Consider the following 18,789-nt stretch of genomic DNA (forward strand, 5'->3'; position numbering starts at 1 on the left):
AGCTTCATTCTCTGAGTTGCTCTGGCAAAAAGTCTTGAAGTTAACTTTGACTTCTCTCACATTTCACACCCAAACCACCAATCAAACACTATGTGCAAGAAAGTCTCAGTTACTATCTCATGCCTAGACTACTGCAAGGCTTCCTAAGGAGCCAGGTCCTACTCTAATGCCTTATCCTTTTGTCTATAAATATCAGTTATTTTCTTTTTTAAATGGAAGGGTTTTCCTCTTAATCCTTTTTGTTTGTTTGTATGTTGTGTGAGTGCATGTGTGAGTGCGTGTGTGAGTGCGTGTGTGTGTGTGTGTGTGTGTGTGTGTGTGTGTGTGTGTGTGTGTGTGTGTGTGTACAGGGGCACATGTATGGAGCTCAGGGGACAACTTCAGGTGTTAGTACTTGTTTGAGTCATAGTTTCTTTTTTGATGCCATGGATGAAGCTAGCTGGTTCATGAGCTTCTGGGACTTTCTTGTCTCTGTCTTCATTGTAGAGGGAAGTTTCTCCAGTGCCGCCCAGCCTGGAGGTCCAGCTGAATTTCTCCCACCCGTGGTCCCACAGACGCTTATAAAATGATTACTCAGAGGCTTAATATTAATTACAAATTGTATAGCCTATGGCTCAGGCTTCTTGCTAACTAGCTCTTATAATTTAACTCAACCCATAACTATTAATCTATGTATGGCCACGTGTTCTGTGGCTTTACCTGTGTCCCACCACATGTTGCTCTTGGACGGTGGGTTGGCGTCTCCCACTCGCCTTTCTTCTCTCCTATCTCTCTTGGATTGTCCCACCTGGCTCCATCCTGCCCTGCCATAGGCCAATGCAGCTTTATTTATCATCCAATGGCAGCCATACATATTCACAGCGTACAGAAAGACATTCCACAGCACTTCCCCTTTTCTGTCCAATCAAAAAGGAAGGTTTTAACTTTAACATCCCATCTCAATGAAACAGTGCTGAGATTACAGACACAAGCCACCATGCCTGGTTCTACATGAGTTCTAAAGACTCGAACTCAGTGCTTTACCCACTAAGCCATCTCAGTCCAACTGAAGACTTCTTAATTGTAAACTGACTAATTATCATTGTGTATTTGTCAGGCACAATGTGATATTTAAACCTTTACTGAGGTAACTAGAATCACACAAGGTAGAAACAAAGAACATAGAGGGATTTCTTTCACACTGTGTCCAGTTTCCCTTGGTAACATTTTGCAAAACCACAGAATCACAAGGAAGACATTGGCCTTGACACATTCCATTGATCTTCCCCCGTTTCCCCAATTTTACATGCAGTCCTATGTATGTGTTTTGTTACAGTCTAGTTTTTTTCACCAGTACACATGAAGTTTCAACACACAGGATTCCTCATGTTGCCCTTTTATAGCCATACCTACCTACCTCTCTCATATCCAGCAACTGTTGTTCTGACCAGTTTCTAACTTTTGGTTGTGGTGGCTCTTGCCTGTAATCCCAGCATTCCAGAAGCAGAAATAGGAGGATTTCTATAAGCTTAGGGCCAGCCTAGTCTACATAGTTCCAGAGCAGCCAGAGTTAGGTAAAGAGATTGTTTCAAAACAACAAAAAAGAAGTTGGATATAAACACCTTTGAGACTAGCTTTTATCATCAAATATAAATCCCTAGGAATTCATCCAAGTTACTTCATTAGCACTTGGTTCTCTGCTATAGGTCATAGTAATGTTGTATATGTGCCATTGATACTTAGCCGATGACAGTCAGCTGGAATGACTGTATTTATTGTTTATTTTGTGGGAAGAGTTCTGGAAATCAAACATGGGGCCTCGTGCATGCTATACAGGTACCCTACCACCAAGCCAAATCCCTAGCACCCAACTCCATGTCTTGACTATTACAAATAAGGTGGCTATCTATCAAGATCCATGGACATGTTTTTGTGTGAACATAACTAACAGCATTGATTCACACGGCTTATGACATCTAAAGAAAAGCCAGTCATACCTTACCTTGGTTCACAGGACTCCAAAGATTACCCTATGCCCTCACCCACCTCCAACTGTTTACCTCTGAACTCAAATGCTCCAGCAGTTCTGATCTTATCGCCCTTCCTCCAGCAGACCAGGCACACTTCTGCCTCAGTGCCTCTGCCCTTTACCTTAATACTCTACTCAGGCAGCTAAGCGACCTGTGCCCTCTTTCCCAGGTCTCTGTTTAAATGTGAACTGACTGTGGAGATCCAGTCTCGATTACTTCTTACAATAGCAACCCTCACAGGTCCCCTACTGTTCTTTTGCTGTATTTCAGGCATTGTATGATATATATATAGTTACACTGTATAGTATATTTACTGATTCATTGGCTATTCTGTCACTGAACTCTAAATAGTCAGGCAAGGACTTTGTTATCCTTAACACCTAGAATAAAGCAAGACACACACTAAGGACTAACATGCAGCAAATATAATTAACTCCAAAGTTGTAACTAATACCCCCAAATCACTCAATATGCAATTATCAAGATTACTGAAATATTAACTTTTAACTTTACGTGACAGTAATTTTGGGGGTGTTTCTCCATTCATCATTGTATTTTTGACACTATGTATCCCTAGCTGGCCTAGAACTTGCTATGTAGACCAGGTCAGCCTTGAAATCACAGAGATCTGTCTGCCTCTGCCTCACACGGGCTGAGATTAAAAATGTACATACCCAGTTTGCAGGGACTTCTGGTTGTTTGAGCAGGGTATCACTATGTATCCCCTGGCTGACCTGGAAATGCTTACATCATTTTAAAATAGGAAGCTATTTCAAAAATAAAAAAGGAGCCAGCGAGACGGGTGAGTTGGTAAAGGCACACGCCTCCAAACCTGACCACCTGAGTTTGATTCCCTGAATACACATGGTAGACGAAGAAAGCCAGCTCCTGAAAGTTGTCTTCTGACCACCACGTGCATGTGTGTGCGCCTCCCCAGCACATACACAAACCAAACAAACAAAAAACAACTTAAATAAGGAAAAAGTAAAAGGCATAGCCCAGCATGTTCTTCACTGCCACATCCCAGGAGCATAAGGAAAGTCTGAAGGCAGCCCAGCAAACTTGTCAGGGCCAGAACAAAGAAGAGATTTAATTAGACGCGGGTTACAGAGGGCAACCTCAGCTCAGAGAGCAGCAGATCACTTCAGCGACTATTACAAGAACATACTTTAACAGGTTACTCACAGCACTTCAAAAGCAATCTCAATTTGAACCTGAGCAACTTGGGCTCCCGCGTGAGTAACAAACTTCCCGTCCTGGCTCACTGCTGCAAACCAGCTCCCGCCTCCCTGTGACCCCTCCCGTTTTCTTGGTGGAGTCATGACAACAGATGAAAAGGAAGGTGAGAGAAGAAGCCACCCTGAGAACCAAAGAGGAATGCCAAGACAGGCGCACCCTTAGCAAGCTCAGTGTTAGCGCCCGATGTTTACGTTCTTTTTACCTCTGCTTAACTACCAGTTATCCTATGAATAAAACCAAAGAGTGCTCAGCCATCAATAAAATGGTGAATCTATTCCAAGGGCACGGTGGAGGGGTTAATCTAAGGGGTTGTCTGTCTGCATTCCCATTTCTCTCTCGAAGGAAGTACAGCTCTAACTAACTCTTCCCTTTGCAAGAATGTTCTTCATCTACCACGTTAATAAGCACTGAACTACTTACAAAAACCCTAAAACTAGGCGAGGTCTATAAGAAATCACACTGAGAATAAGCTGAATTTCATGTAGTGAACAGAAGTAGTATGTTATCTCAGCTCTATCCCTTCTGAGTTTCTTGGACTTAAAAATGGATTTTTTTGTCCTTGCTTTATTTTGGGATGGAGCCTGAATTGCTAAGTTCTCTCATTTTTCAACTTTACCTATCTTCCTATCTTGAAGTCAGCACACACATTTCTTTTCTTTCTTTCTTTCTTTCTTTCTTTCTTTCTTTCTTTCTTTTTTTTTTTTTTTTTTTTTTTTGAGACAGGGTTTCTCTGTGTAGCTTTGTGCCTTTCCTGGAACTCACTTGGTAGCCCAGGCTGGCCTTGAACTCACAGAGATCCACCTGGCTCTGCCTCCCGAGTGCTGGGATTAAAGGCGTGCACCACCACCGCCCAGCCACATTTCTTTATTAAAGGCCCACCATGTTTCATGTGTCATGGGAGGAAGCTGGACTGGCAGGACCTGGCCAGGAAAAGGGCTGTGGGAATGAGAGGAAAGGTCATGGAGAGACAGTCATCTCTCTCTCTCCACTTTAGAAGTGGTTCTCAAACTAGACTTTAAGAAATCCCAAGGGCCCAAGATAAGGCACGAACAGACTCGGGCTTCGACACGCAACTGTTCCTTAAGGTGGAGTCCCAGTACAGACACAATACTCATTTTTTGTTGTTGTTTGACATGATGTTGCTGACTCTGAATTCCAACAGTGGTGCCCAGTCAAGTTTGATCAAGCAGCAAATGCAAATTTGATTCTGCTTCTCCACCTTCCTTCCCTTTCCTGCCCACAGATAAGCAGAGTCTCATCTCCTAGCAACACGGCACCAACAATTACGCCGCAGTGAAGATTAAGAAGTGTGTCACTGCTCATAGGAAAACCTGTTCACAAAACAATGTTCCCCTAAATGAAAAACTGTACCAAGAAAAACTGTTCTCAAAAAAGGTGCCTGAGTGAGTGTAGAACTGTCATCTGCAATACTTGGAGGCTGGTTAACAGTTAATAAGGAGTCTGGATATTCAGAAGGAAAGATGTCCCCCAAATTTTAGACAATTAAATCAGATAAGGTTTTTGGTAAAGTATGGCAGAAAATGCATTCAGAGATTTCTAAAACTAATGTAAACCACCAAAATAAGCCCACAAGATATGGATATAAAAATACCCCTGAGGATATTTTTATATGATGATTTCCCAGATAAAGCTGGGTGTGGTGGTGCATGCCAGTAATTTCAGCACTTCAAGGTCAACTTGGGCTGTATAAGGCACTGTCTCAAAACAAACCCCAAGGTTTCCCAGTCAATGACTGTAAAACAAACACATCGAACACACACTGTCTTTTCAGGGAGCAGAGAAAAAAACCCTCACTAATGTGGCTCTGGCTGACCTGCAATTGGGTATGTAGACCAGGCTAGCCCTGAGCTTACAGTGATTCTCCTGCCTCTGCTTCCCAAGTTCTCAGATTACAGGCATAGACCACAACACCTGGTGGGGTTTTTGTTTGTCTGGTTTTTGTTTTTGTTTGTTTGTTTTGCTTTTTGAGACAAGGTCTCACATAGCCTGATCCTCCTGCCTCCACCTCCTAAATTCTGAGATTATAGGTATGCATACTATCACTTGTATTCATTGCAAAATAATGGATGAACTTGGACAGATTGTTAAGCCATATACACACACACACACACACAGAGAGAGAGAGAGAGAGAGAGAGAGAGAGAGAGAGAGAGAGAGAGAGAGAGAGAGAGAGAGACTTAAAATAACACTCTAAAAAAAAAAGAAAGGAAGGCCTACCAGTGCCTCCCCTTGAACAAGGGTCAGCAGATCTGTGGCCATAACTGGCTCTGTGGCTGTTTCTGGCACCAGACGAACAATAGTCAAAAGGTGGCAATACTCTGGTAATCTATGCCTTCATGTCCACGGCAAACACTTGCTGTGGGATGGTCTGTATGTCAAATTGCTCTGATTGGTCAATAAATAAAACACTGATTGGCCAGTGACCAGGCAGGAAGTAGGTGGGACAAGGAGAGAGGAAAATGCTGGGAAGCAAAAGGCTGAAGCGGAGAGACACTGCCAGCCGCCGCCATGACAAGCCACATGTGAAGATGCCGGTAAGCCACCAGCCACGTGGCAAGGTATAGATTTATGGAAATGGATTAATTTAAGCTATAAGAACAGTTAGCAAGAAGCCTGCCACGGCCATACAGTTTGTATGCAATATAAGTCGCTGTGTTTACTTGGTTGAGACTGAGCGGCTGTGGGACTGGCGGGTGACAGAGATTTGTCCTGACTGTGGGCAAGGCAGGAAAACTCTAGCTACAAACACTGAAAGGACCTTTTTACCACTGAGCCCAAATTCTGCCTCAGCCCTCAAGGGCTAAGATCCGTTCACTTCCCTAGATTTCTGGGGCTCACATCTTTCTGGATAAAACAGGCATGATCTTAAAGAAACACCATTTAACTAAACCTTAAAAAAAGAAAAAACATAATACTGACTTGCCTTATCAGAGCCAAGACAATATACAATATACAATATACAATATACAATGAACAACATACAAGCAGAAAGGAAAAGCATGGGAGCTGAATCATGCTAGGTAGACAAACATTTCAGAAAAGTGACTTGAAAACCAGATCAATTAAAAGGAAAGAAAAAAGAGAAAAAAATGAATCAGACACAAGCCAATGCTGCTAAGTACTGGAGGGAGGACAGTTCACGTGGCACGCTCGCACTGGGGAAAACTTCCACCACACCAAGCAGACTTCAACAGATCGTTTCTTATCTTCCCATTAACTCCATCATAAAATTAAATGTCTCTATGAAAACATAAATGCTCAGCACACTGGTAAGTCAGGAATAAATGCAAAAAAGTCTTAACCCTGAATTTACCAATGTGATTACTGCAATAATGAAAACATTCAAAGGAACACAGTGACTTCCCCCCTGCCCTGCACACTCCCAGCACCTCTCTAGCTCATCCTCCTGAGCCCTGGGAGTACAGCTGTGAGGAGGGAGCCACCACACTGGGCCGTGGTCTCTTACTAAGATAAATTCCATTAGCAGGCGGTCCTTTTGTCAGTGCCCAGCCCACTACTCCTTGCAGGGTACTTGATAAACCTGTTCGTGACATACTCAAAAAACCTGTTTTCTTCCTACTTTGGCCTAGAGAGGAATTCAGTTACGTCTACTGTGGCCTCTACCACATTTTCCCCAATGGGAGAAAATCTGGGAGTGGTGGTGAACACACCTGCAATCCCAACACTGGAGAGGCAGAGGCAGGAGAATGGTCACAAGTATGAAGGACAGCCAAGTCTCTATGTCAAGTTTCAAGGAACCAGAACTATATTGTGAGACCCTGTCTCAAGAAATGAGGAAAGTTGGGAGAAAGGAAGTTGGAATTTAAGAAAGGGGCCTCTGGGAAACAGGTCTCATCAAAGCTGAAATTTAATTTCAGGTCATATTCTAGGGAAGATTAGCAGCCCTCCATTATTTATTAATATCTGTCCCTTAAGTTTGACCTATTTTTTTTTTGGTACAAGAAGCGTTTTTCCCCCGTCTTTTGAGACAGGTTCTCACATAGCTCATGCTGGCCAGAAATTCCTATGTAACCAAGGATGGTCTTGAATTCCTGGTCTTCCTGCCTTTACCTCCCAAGTGTTGGGATTAAAGGCATGAGCCAGCACATTCTGAAAGAAAGAAACCCTAACGGTTAACTAGAAGCCCTTACGGTCCTTCCAACTCTAAATACTGAGCTTTTAAAAGTAAATGAATTTAGAATAACTTTGGAAAGCTCTATGAGAACCAGAGAGAAACTAAAAGCTGATGTAACAAGGAGAGTATCCCAATGTTGACTACACACCCAGTGGAACGTTCTCAGTTCCGTATCATGTTCACTCACTCATTTTTATAGGGTATCTTCGGAATTTTGATTCTGCACATGAAGAAAGAAATGTCTCTGATTTCTGAACTGTACACACCACACTCAGGTAACAGTACAAAGAGCTCTGATGGAAAGAACAAACAAGAGCCATGAACTACCCACAGGCCTGCTGGGAGTCTCTCAGAGGTCAGGCACAGCTACCCACAGGCCTGCTGGGAGACTCTCAGAGGTCAGGCACAGCGTGCATGTTTAGCATTAGTGTGGTGGTGGGTTCACTCCTCAGAACCACAAAAAGAAAAAACAAGAACAAGAAAAAAAAATATAGATCAGAAAATACTTCACAATCTATAAAAGCAATAGCAAAACCTTATTCCTGTAAGCTTCCAAACTCCCTAATCATGAGTACGAAACTGGGACTTGGGCCAATTTGGGGATCTTTCTTTCCTCCAGAGCCTTTCCCTAAGGAAACACCAAGAGAAACAACCTCTAAAGCTCCACATCTTTAAAAATTAATTGAAAAACAAGCAACAGCAACACACAAAGCATCCTTATCTCTGGCCCCTGCTGCTTCCCCGGCAGGGTTCCAGGATATGCCCGGTCCTGGGTCTCCCCAGGAGGATGGAGGCGCCTCACAAAGCTCCTTCCCAGGCTGCACAGAGGCTGGCTCTGGCATGGCTCTCTGCTCCCTGAGGCTCGGCCATGGAAGCACTCCTTTTAGCACCATCCCTGTGCTTAGGAACGTTCTTGTGTCAGGTGACTTTGGTGAATTCCCCCTCCTTGAACTGAGGATCACTAGGCTGGCTTCCTCAAGGGCCTCCTGAGGTCACTGCTGCCTTACCGTGTTGTCCTGCCACTTCACTTGTTTCCCAGAAGAGGGGGCCCAGACCATCTGGTCTGCATCAAAGACATGTAGTAGGACTAAACAGTGCCCCTGACTGTTGACTTTCAAGGAGACAGGAGACCATGTGGCTGGAAGGGACAGAAAAGGCCTCAGAAAGACCAGATCTGAGCTGGACTTAAACTGTGAGGTGTTTGGACGGGATGGAGAAATCTGGTGATGGGTGGGGGGCTTGTTGCAGAGATGGACCAGATAAAACTGGATAATACATTTTTTTTTTTTTTTTCGAGACAGGGTTTCTCTGCGTAGTTTTGCTCCTTTCCTGGAGCTCACTTGGTAGCCCAGGCTGGCCTCGAACTCACAGAGATCTGCCTGGCTCTGCCTCCCGAGTGCTGGGATTAAAGGCGTGCGCCACCACCGCCCGGCAAAAACTGGATAATACATTTTTTAAATGACAAAAGAAGAGATTTTGACAGTGTTCACCATTAGGAAATGATAAATGTTTGAGGAGACGAATTTAACCTTATTTGGACATTAAGTTGAACATGTAAGTATATATTATATACCTACCACAATATCATGATGATATTATAACTTTTGTTTTTACACACTGGTTCGGGTAACTTAAAATCACAGTGCCATAGAACACCAACCAAGTAACCCACGAGAAATGACCAGAATAATGAGAACCACACAGTAGTGGAGGCGGTTCTGGGAAGAGGTGGAGGGAGTGGAGGAGGAAAGAAAACAAATGGACGCTGAGGAACAAATGATTGCTGAAGAACAGAACTGACGAAAGAAGAGAAGCCTCAGGAAGTGTGGCCTCAGGTCAACAAGTACAGTACAAGTTCTTTAGGAGGAGGCTAATGACATTTCCCTTCTGAGTGAGAGGACTCAAGAGACCGCACAGCAATGAAAGGCCAATGGAAAGGAAACAAGGTTGCTGAGACCTTAGGAAGGGCCCAAACAGAAGCTCAATACACCCCTAAAACTATCACAACTGGAACTACTATTTTTAAGTGGTAGGGTAGAACTGGCTGTATTTTAATTATATCCTAGGGAAACACTTCAGAATGTGTATTTATTAGTAGTGTGTGTTTATATGTACATGATGTGTCTCTGTGGCATGACACACATGTGGAGATCAGGAGACAACTTTGGGAGATGGTTACCAGGCTTACACAGACCTGCAGAGCCATCTCACCAGGCCGAAGGGTCATGTCTTTCCTTGAGCCTCTCAGATTGATAAGGGACCACACGCCAAACTTCAAAACAATGAAGAAAAAGGAGACTACATTTCATTTGCACACATTTTATATGCAAACGTCTTTAACGCTGATGCAGGAATAGTATAGTACATAATATAAAATGCAATACATTATTTAATAATCTTGCATAATACTAGTATCTTATGTAATTTGCCAGACCACTTCTATAACACATTTCATTTCTATCATGGTTTTCATGTCACTAATACTTCACATTAACAGAAGCTAATTAAATCCAAGTGATTAAGAACAAGCCACAGCTGGATATAAAAAAGAAGGAAAAACAAGTCAAGATAAATTATGTTATAATTTCCACTATTTAAAAAAAGGTAATATCCTAGAGAGGAGAGGAGGCACAGAAAAGAGCCAAAGAGAACCCAAGCAAGCCGCAGATTCAGGAGGCTGGCACAGGGGTGGGCATCTTTTTAAGACCTGAGTTCCAGCTGTGGTTCATTTCTGGGAGCTCAGTGGCCTTATAAAAAGAATCCCCTACAACCCCAGCCCCGACACCACAGCGGGCAAGCTGAAGTGGGTTTGTGTTCCCTGAGAGCCAAGAGCCAAGTGAATACCATCTACTTGGGAAAATCAAACACAGCATAGAGCTACACAGAAACCAAGGCAACACATAATTAGCAGCCCAAGGCAGTGGGCCTGACAATTAGTGCCGCAGAGGTTCCAAGATAACTGTGGGTGGTCAGAAGAGGCAGCCTCAGCTAGAAGACGGAGGAAAGCTGAGGAAGCAAAGCTCAAAGCCTAGGCTCAAAGGCAGCGAGCGGGGACTGGGGCCAGGAGAAGGAAAGGAAGAAAAAAGTGAAGAGAAAGAAGACTGATTAAAACATCGGTGCATGGGACCTGAAGGTGGTTCAGGGGAGAAGACATTTGCTGCCTGGTGACCTGGGTTTGATCCCTGGCACTCACATGCTGGGAGAGAACAGACCCCTGAAAATTAAGTCATCCTTGGACTTCCACAAGTATGCTGAGGGACACACAAACAAATAAATGTAAAAAAAGAAAATAAGGCTATCCAGGGCTACATAGGGAGACAGTTTCAAAATAGGTCAAAAAAAAAAAAATAAAAAAAGAGCTGGGGAGATGGCTCAGTAGCTAAGTGTACATACATACTGCTCTTTGCAGAGGACCTGCGTTCGGTTCCCATGGCCAGCTACTCACAGTCACAGATAACTCCAGCACCAAGGGATCTGACAATCTCTTCTGTACTCTGAGGAGGTCCTGCACTCTGCACTCAATAGCGCGCGTGTACACACACACACACACACACACACACACACACACACACACACACACACACACCCTAAAAACAGTCCAGTCTCCATGCTTTTCTACTTCCCACCCTTAGATCACAGAGTTATACCTATAACTTAAAATCTTTTTCCCCTTTCAAATCTTTTTATATTCTTCAGAGACCAGTTCAAACGACACTTCTTTGAAGACAGTTCCCTAGTGTCTAACCAGAAGACAGGGCCAGACCCAAGGTTTAGACTTGGGGTTGGGGGAGTGCCTACAATGAGCAAGATGCCTTCTGCAGCAAGGGGGAAGTAGAGGCTGAATGCAGTCAGGAGACAAACTACATCCAGGAATTCTCCTGTGGGTGTCTGCTGGAGTAAACCACACGGCTGTGTCTCAGCCTCCTCGTCTGCATGTTTTGTGGTTTATGGCAATAACTGGACACTTTAGGGGAAACTGCAGGGAAAAAATGAGAAGTGGAGGTCAGGGACTAACTCTAACCACCACCCAGAGCCCACCAAGAAGAAAAATCACACGCTCAAGTTGTATGAAATCTTGCTACCTTTGCCCAAGGTAAGGGTTGACTGAATGGCACATCCATTTAATTTGAGCCTGACTTGACACATGCGTATTTGAAGGGCAATCTCCCCTTTGCTGGTATGCATACCAAAGGGAATATTCCTTAACAATTCCTCATTTATTTTAACAAAACAGCCAAAAAATGCAAAATATATTGTTAGTTATAATTTTATATATGGGAATCCAGAGTGTGTAATTATTAGTAATAGAATCCTGCTGAATGAACTTCATATTCATTAAGTTAAGGATTAAAACAGTTTTTTTTTTACAAGTCTATGCACATACTAAATAATATGTACTTGCCAAACATTTACTACTGGTAAAAAAAAAAAAAACAACAAAAACCCTAAAAGTTCCAGGAAGAGTTTAAAAATCAGGAACACACACACACACACACACACACACACACACACACACACACACACACTTTGAAACAGTGTTTCTTTTGTAGTCTTGGCTAGCCCTGAATTTGTGATCTTCCTGCCTCAGACACCCTGGTGCCTGCCTTTCAGGCACTCACTCCACTACTCCAACATACTTTAAGTAGCTTTAACTTACAGCCAGACATGACGGACCATGCCTGTAACTCAGCAGGGGACAGAGAGAGGAGGATGCTGTGAATTCAAGGCCACTTTGGTTTGTGTAGTGAATTCTAGGCCAGCAGAGATACATGAAAGATCCCATCTAGAAATTCAAAAGGTCGCCTTGCCATGGTGTAGTTAGTATTAGTACTCTGTTCACTCGGCCTTCATTTCTCCTGGTTTATCTTTCATCCATTTTTCTCACATACTCTTCAGGAGCTGTGTTCTCTTGAATGTATTTACAATGATACTACAAGTTGAGATATGAAAGTCCAGATATGAAACTGTTTATCTGCAAAGGGGTCCTGCCAGTTACCTTAGTTTGTAAGTTTGTCTTTGTTTGTTTGTGTTCCTTCTCTAGGGAGTGGGTGTAGGTATTTGGGCATACATACCCTAGGGAGGTACCCTAGGGAGTGTACATCTTTACAGGTCAAAAGAGGCCACACCTATGGAGGAACCTTACACTAGTATCTTAGCAATTCTCTCTTAGAGCACAAGGGTTTTACTGGGGATGTGGCACAGCTGGTAGAGTACACACACACACACACACACACACACACACACACACACACACACACACACACTCACCCCTGGGTTTGATCCCTATCACCACATAAAAAGGGTGGTAGTATATGCCTCTAACCCCAGCACTTGGGAGGGGAAGGCAAGAGGATCAAAGTTCAAGGCCACCCTTCAGCTACATAGGCTAAAATGAGACCCTGTTTCAAAACAAGCAAGCAAGCAAGCAAGATGGCTTAGGGAAATCAGGGTACTTGCTACCAAGCCCTATGACTCAGGTTCAATTCCTGGACCCACAAGGTAGAGGGATGTAACTGTGGACTCTCCTTTGACCTCCATACATGTACCGTGATGGCACGTAGCCACCGGCAATGCATACCACAGACACATACAAAATAAATGAAATTTCAAAAGGAAAAATATGGAGCAAAGGTTTCTGCCATACAGGGTGGCTAACCCTATAATACCAGCACTTCGAGGGCTGAGACGCTCCTGTCACAATTAGAGTCTAGGCTACATAGTGAGTTGCAGGCCAAGCCTGAACTACACAGTGGACCTGTAAAAACACCACCACCAAGGAGTACAAGTGAAAGGAGCCGGTCACAAGCATGGTATACGATGTGATTTATACGAAGTATCCAGAGACTTAGTGACTGCCAGTGGGTAAGGGGTTTCTCCTGGCATGAGAAAAATGTTCTAAAATGGATTGCCGTACGGGCTCCTCAACTCTTGAGAATATACTAAATCCACTGATTTTTACAACCACACATTTACTGTTCTGTTGCATTTGCTCTGAAACAAACTCATTTAGCCCAGGCTGGCTTTGAATTCCACTTACCAAGTGCTGGATTATAATGCTGGGATTATTGTCTCTTTTCCTCCTTGAGATTACTTTTAAATGGGTAACCTGTATGGTATACAAATGACATTTCGACGAAGTTGTTTGAGATAGGATTTCTTTTTTCTTTTTCTTTTTTTTAGATTTATTTATTTATTATGTATATAGCATGTATGCCTACAGGCCAGAAGAGGGCATCAGATCTGATTACAGATAGTTGTGAGCCACCATGTGGTGCTGGGAATTGAACTCAGGACCTCTGGAAGAGTAGTTAGTGCTCTTAACCACTGAGCCATCACTCTAGCCCGAGATAGGATTTCTATATATTGCCCAAGCTGGCCTTGAACTCAAGATTCTCTTGCCCAAGTATCCCAAGTGCTAAGATTACAAGAATGCACTACCCGTGCCTGGCTTCAATAAAATTACTGTATAACAATGAGAGAGAAATGTGAAGGTGTGAATGAACAGAAAGTGAGCCTAACCAGGCGTGATGGTCTCTGCCTGTAATCCCCGCATTTGAGAAGCAGAAGCAGGAGGATTGCTGTTAAAGACCCGCCTGGGCTATACTATGAATTCCAGGGCAGCCATCTTAAAACCCAACAAAAAAGCAAAGCTATTCCACTCGTAACACTAAAATATTTAAGATGGATCATAGATAGACCACGTGAAAACCCCAGAACACGAAAGCCTCTACGAGAAAGCAGTGTATCCTGCTGGGTGTGGTGGTCTATGGCTGTAATTCCAGTACCTGGAAGGTAGAGGCAGCAAGACTTGAGAAGTTTAAGGTCATTCTTTCAACATAGTGAGTCTGAGGCCAGCCTGGAGTACATGAGACCCTGTAAAGAAACCAGAGTATCTCTACCACCTTAAACGTCAGTCTAAATTTCTTAGGATGTAAGAAACACCAATCATAAAAAAGAGGAGCACTCCACTCCAAGATATAGGTTAATGATGGGGCCACCAAGATGGCTCAGCACGTAAAGGTGCTTGCCGCTAAGCTTGATGACTCGAGTTAAGTTCCCAGGATCCCCATGCTGGAGAGAAGAGACTCTCACAGGTTGTCCTGTGACTACTACACATGCACCATGGCACATGGGTGCCTATGCACAGACTAAATAAATAAATGTAAAAATTCTACTTTCAAGACACAGGCTAATGATTCTGTTTCAAAAGAAATTCTAGAGCACTATAATGCATGCACTTTCAACCATTTACTACTTTGGATTTTTAGAACCTCTATGCCTTCTTTACCATTAAACGAACTGACAGAGGTCTGTGGAGATGACTCAGCTGTAAAGAACTTGCCATGCAAACCTGAAGACCAGAGTTTGAGCCCAAGTACCCATATACAAGTCAGGCAGTGTGCGCTTGTAATCTCAGAGCTGGGGAGGAGGGGACAGGAGGGTCCCTGGGGCTCAGTGATTGATTAGTCAGCCTTACTGACTTGAGCTCAAGGAGCTCCAAGTTCAGTAAAAAACCCTGCCTCAAAATAAGTAAGTAAATACTTAAAATAAATAAAGTAGAGCCTGGCATGGTGGTGCATACCCTTAATTCCAGTATTCCAGAGGCAGAGGCAGGATGATCTATGTGACTTTGAGGAGAGCCTGGGCTATACATAGAGACCCTTACCCCGCCCCCCAAAAGGCACCTGGCTTCCATACGAATGCACAGCCATGTGAATACACACACACACACACACACACACACACACACACACACTCCCTAATGGATTCAAATATAAGAATGTATATTCAGATTTTATTGTTTTTAATAATTAACTAACAGAACTTGACTCAATAATTTTAATATCTAACAGGCTAATGGACCATCATGATTAAATAATATTTGTTTCCTATATTGTTTTTCTTCAATATGATTTTACACTTATGATTTTAAAGGATCTGACATAAAACCGTGAAGAGCACGTGTAACTCAAATGTCAACAAGATAGGTCAATGACCAGCAGCTGACACACTGCTTTATCTACCATTATAACCTACACAATAATGCCCTCCTGGACTCTTCTAATCAAGAAAACCGAGCTAGGTGTGGAGCTCACATCTGTAACTCCAGCACTTGGGAGGCTGAGCGGAGCAGGCTGCTGTGAGTGAGCAAAGAACCTGTGCGTTGTGAGTTCCAGGTCAGACTGGGCTACAAAGTAAAACCCATCACAAAGAAAACAAAACAAAAATTCCTCCAAGGTGGCACATGCCAGCACTCTGGAAGAAAGGCAGGAAGTTCATGATTCCAGCCTGAGCAGTACCGCAGAGTACAGACTGACACAGAACACTATGAAACCCATTTCCTCCACCTCTTTCATCTTCCCCCTCCCTCTGCTGATCTCTATCCCAGTTATACATTTACACCTGCAGACACACCCCGGCTGATAACAGTGCTTAGATCTCGGTGATTTTCCTGTGTTCAGCTCATCTGAAGTGCCATAAATCGGACGAAATTACACTGTACTCGATGTAGATATGCCACACATGCTCCAGCATGACCGAAAGGGATGGTCTGGGGGAACAGATGACTAGGACATGGACAGAGACTGACTTTATTTGTTCCCCAGCTGTACAATTGGAAAAGATCCACCATACAGCTACCACATGTTCTTATTCCCTACAAAGAGCAACCACAAGTGCCCTAAACCAGCACACTGGCAAAATTCCAAAGAAAGTAAGTTTCCAAACAGGAATCCTATCTTACGCACATCAGGAACCCGAGACAGTGTCTAGGACAGAGTCAAATACATCTTTGTGGCATCAGTCATCACTGAAAACGGGGGTGCAAACAACAGAAGAAAAGAGGAAGGAAGCTAAGAGCACACAGAGAAAAAGGAAGGAGAAGCCAGCATGGTGGCACCCACCTGTAATTCCAGCTCTCGGGGTGTGGAGGCTGAAAGATCAGGAGTTCAAGGCTAGCTCTGGCTACATTGTAAATTGGAGGCCTGCCTAGGCTGTGTGAGACGCTGTCAGAAACAATTTTTTTTAATTGAAAATTAGACAAGTCCTTAATATATATCTGATATCACAATTATCAGCACCTGTCTTAAAAGAATCATCATAAACACTTTACAATATTTTCAGAATTATCTTCCCATCTTAGTTTTCAAGGTGTGATTTCTACCAACTTTCAAAATTCCAGACTTCACTTCAAAATGAACAGGTTTGGTGATTTATGCACACTAATTGCAAAGAGTACTGCCCCTACAGGATGTAGGCCCTTAGGTCCTTTCTGTTGTATTGACCTGTTGTTTAAATAAGCCAGTACCTGGAAACTGACAATTGTCTTTTGGCATTTGTGGTGCTGGGATCAAACCTAGGTCCTTACACTTGCTAGGCAAGCATTTAATTATTGAACATCACCAGCCTGAAAAAAATTGTGGTTACACTGACAACCAAGAACTGTGATGGCATCTGACCTATAAGTATTTAATGTCAGGCAAAGCATGGCTTAACGTCTACCACAGATGAAAGAAAATTCAACTATCCGGCAGAAATAGCCTCAAGAACTCACTGCTGTTCGTTCTTGCCTAGCACAGGGGTTGGAATGATATACATTTAGCCAAGGTTTCCCAAGTGGATTAATTTTTTTTTTAGGATTATTGAAGGAGGGGCTAGGGATATGGTTCAGCAGATGTGACTCAGGAAGGCATGACATTAACTTCCAGGTTTCCACATGCATGTTCATACATGTGTGAACACACATGAACATGCATTGACCCAACTGCGCGCGTGCAGTATTACAACACACACACACACACACACACACACACACACACACACACACACACACACACCATAGAAGGCTAGGATAATCATAGGGTTACGTAGCCACCATCAATCTCATTCTAAGGAAAACTAGACATGCTGGGAAGATGCAAGGCAAGGAAGTTCTAAGACCTGGAATACAATGGAATGCACACTGTAGAGCCAGAGACGGTATTCTAACTGTAACTGTGGGCTCTTCTTCTTCTTCTTCTTCTTCTTCTTCTTCTTCTTCTTCTTCTTCTTCTTCTTCTTCTTCTTCTTCTTTTTTGTTTTTCGAGACAGGGTTTCTCTGCGTAGCTTTGCGCCTTTTCTGGAGCTCACTTGGTAGCCCAGGCTGGCCTCGAACTCACAGAGATCCGCCTGGCTCTGCCTCCCGAGTTCTGGGATTAAAGGCGTGCACCACCACCCCCCGGCTCTGTGGGCTCTTCTTAAGAATTCTGTTTATGTGTATGTGTGTGCCAGCCAGCTTGTCTGTATGTGTACCATGTGTACAGTGCTTGTGGAGATCAGAAGAGATGTCCCGTAACTGGAATTACAAGATGGTTGTAGGCTGTGATGTGGGGGTCCTGGGGACTAAACCCAGGTCCTTTGGAAGTTCAACATCTTTCCAGGCCCTAACTGTGGGCTCTTAAAAGACATTTAGAGGTAGCTAGACTTGACGGCCCCATCTGTAATTCCAGTACTGGGAAGCTGAGGCAGGAAAAGAATGAGGTAAAGGCCAGCCTGGGCTACATGGTGAGACTGACTCAAAATACCAAAAAAGGGATGTATGTGTGTGTGTAAAATGTGTAACAGGACTAGGAAGAGACAACCAATACAAAGGAGTCTGAGAGAAGCTATTTTTCTAAAATACTGGCAGGTCGACTGATTAATCATTTTAATCTGCCAAGAAACTATTCTGAAGGATCCTCAGAAAAAGAACGAGCTGCACAAAAATGTCAGAAACCAAAGATGACTGCACATAGCTAACAGATCTCCGCAGGCTCATTTCCTGTTTAAGTATGACCTCCTGGGATAAGTTTTACTGCCCTGTTCATTACCAAATAGATGACTGTGGGTTTTAAGAGAAGCAGAGGGCAAGTGGGAAATTCGATTCTTAGCTAAACATGAAAGAAGACAAGGGGGGAGGGAGACTAGAATCAGAAACGGGGTGGGGGGATTCGAAAAAAGGGTCAAGGAGGTTCTTAAACACGAATGAGAAGAGTCGAAAAAACAGAGAAGAGAGGGAAAAGGGGCGAGAAGAAAAGGAAAGTAAAAACCGAGGCCGTTTCCCATTTCTGTTTGCAATCAGAATGCAGGCGCGCGGAGGAAACACACCAACTTCTGTAAGCACAACTGCAACGACCCAGTCACGTCCTCCCAACAAACCCGCATCAGCCTCACAGCCGGCCCCAGCTGGGCTGCACGGGAGCCAGCAATTCATTCTAAGGCAGAGCAGGGCAGATAGATCAAAATGGCCAATGTCACACGGCCAGATTTCAATCACGAAAAGGGTGTGTCCCAAGTTCTGTGGGTTCCCTCTCCACCAACAGCCAGGCAGGGCAGCGAGCAGACAGCTGGGGTAAGAGGGGCTGCGGG

At 43.7% G+C, this 18,789-nt stretch overlaps 1 protein-coding gene across 2 annotated transcripts in view; it reads right to left on the reverse strand.

Moving 5' to 3' along the window:
- Positions 1-18,789, reverse strand: part of Tmod3 (tropomodulin 3) — a 61,385-nt gene that overhangs the window by 42,005 nt on the left and 591 nt on the right. The window lies entirely within an intron of this gene.

This window comes from Peromyscus maniculatus, chromosome 7 (assembly GCF_049852395.1).
Source record: "Peromyscus maniculatus bairdii isolate BWxNUB_F1_BW_parent chromosome 7, HU_Pman_BW_mat_3.1, whole genome shotgun sequence".
Taxonomy (NCBI): Eukaryota; Metazoa; Chordata; class Mammalia; order Rodentia; family Cricetidae; genus Peromyscus; species Peromyscus maniculatus.